This window comes from Austrofundulus limnaeus, unplaced genomic scaffold (assembly GCF_001266775.1).
Source record: "Austrofundulus limnaeus strain Quisiro unplaced genomic scaffold, Austrofundulus_limnaeus-1.0 Scaffold486, whole genome shotgun sequence".
Lineage (NCBI taxonomy): Eukaryota > Metazoa > Chordata > Actinopteri > Cyprinodontiformes > Rivulidae > Austrofundulus > Austrofundulus limnaeus.
In genome coordinates, this window is record NW_013952888.1 from 36,468 (window position 1) to 38,660 (window position 2,193).

At 36.8% G+C, this 2,193-nt stretch overlaps 1 protein-coding gene across 1 annotated transcript in view; it reads left to right on the forward strand.

Moving 5' to 3' along the window:
- Window positions 1–2,193, forward strand: part of rogdi (rogdi atypical leucine zipper) — a gene marked incomplete at its 5' end in the record, with an annotated part of 19,697 nt that overhangs the window by 15,728 nt on the left and 1,776 nt on the right.

Here is a 2,193-nt window from a genome sequence, read left to right on the forward strand (position 1 = left end):
ATTTAAAACAAAACAACATAAATTCAACATGCAAAAAAATTTCAGAAATTATATGAAAGGTAGCAGAAGAAGAAAAAAAATCGTATGATTTCTGCCCCTTTTTCTCAAATAAATTCAATCAAAAAAATCTTCAATTTACAACGTACAACAAATTTAAAGAAAAACAATAAAGGTTTAGTTCCTTCTTGAGTAACAATTTGTGCCTTTATAACCATACATATTTCTCCAACAGATTTACCTTTATCACTTTCTTAAATATACACTTTGATCTGGCATTTTTAACATCATCTTCCAGATTATTCCCTAATTTAATTTCCTGGACTGAAGTACTCYGTTCCTTCAAGCTGGTTCTAACTTTAGGTTTGACAAACATTTCTATCCCCTTCAAATTGTAACAACTCACTCTTTTAACAAAATGTAATTGGATGTAATTTTTGACATTCACAAGAGTAAATTTACTATTTTAAATGAATGATCCAAACTGCGGTGGCCTAATGGTTAGCGTTGTTGACTCGCAGCAGGAAGGGTTGGGCCTTGGGTMTTWCTGTGTGGAGTTTGCATTTTCTCCTTTGCATGTTTTTTTTCCAGGCACTCTTGCTTCCTCTCACAGTCCAAAAACATGCATGTTGAGGATGTCCTGAAGACATGCCTGACATGTTTCAAACATTTTACGTGGTCAACTGTGACACCTCTGACAAAGACGGAATCATAAAGTCGAAACACTTCGGGTATGGCTGAAGAGACATAAAAGAATTGTCTAATAAAAGAAAACTTGAAGACTTAAAAACAAAACTTGCTGATGGAAGTTGGGTGTAATTTTAGAATAACTTACCGACACATTAATATATGAGGGCATTAGTTGTCATATGAAGATACTCAAAAATTTCACCGTATGCAGAAGTGTTGCTGATAAATATGTTCACACATGTTACATGAAAGTTACTCATACATGGACATATAACGTCAGAAACGAGCGTAACCTCTATCACAGGGGTGCCCAACCTTTTTTGAACCAAGAGCTACTTTTGAAGTCGGCTGTTTGCCGAGAGCTACTCATCCAGTCTCAGTATCAAGAAAACATAATATGGTCTCCCTACCCCTCACTTCTTTAAAGTAAATAAAACAGAACGTAATGTGTTGCTAGTTTAATTTAAAGTAATGTCAAACAAAACTATCTACTTAACCATATATTTACCTTCAAAAAAAAAGAAAAGATAAAATCCTTACTTGACTCCTGACAGAGAATCAGAAAAGTGATGCTATAACAAAAAGTACCATTTTTTTTATCTCCTTCAATTAGTACTGTAACGTGTGAGCTATGAGGGCTGGAAACCCTTTCCAAAATTTGAGAAATGTTTTTGTTTGTTGTTGAAACCATTTTGCAATAAATAAAAAACATTCTTTGTACTTCTGTTATGTTCATTTGCACTACAGCAAAAATGCTGGGTTTGATTATGATTACAGTTTTCTGCAAAATAAATGCTCTAAAAATTACATTATCTTTGCTTTTTATGATAATTTTCTACCACGATATATACCGTTACCATGAAGGGATTCAATTTATACCATGATATGAATTTGAGGTCATACCTCCCATCCCTAGTACGAAGTTATTGGCTGGCCATCGTGCTGAAATGTTGAAAACTTACACCTAACTTATGCAGCTTACACCAACCTGTTGGACAAAATTTGCATTGGTAGGTAAATGCTTTCTAAACACCACGGGGCCTTTAGGATGTTTGACAACTGTAACTCAGTCCTTTGCAGATGATCTGTCTAAAAACCTAACATAAAAGGTGACAGGTGTTATGCTGCGTTCACACCGAACGCGATTTCAGCTTCAAAATCGCATCCAACTCTTCAAGTTGGACGCTTGTGCACTTTGAGGTCAGATGCAGCAAGAGCCTCCCCGCCCCTCTCTCCTCTGTCGGGCTCTGTTTAATGTCGGACAAGGAAGTGCTTTGCTTTATTTACAGAGAGCAAGAGCATGTCACGTTCATCAGATAATTAATTCATAATTAATTCACCAGATAATTCAGAGACATTCTGAGTTTCATCACCCAGGAGCTGCGGTAGAGGCTCACAGCTCGCTTTCAGGACTATTTTTGTCCTGAGTCCAGTCTGATGAGTCGCTGCCACGCATTGGTGCGGATATCTCTTGTCAGGACACCGACTGCAGGCACTCGATTTCAG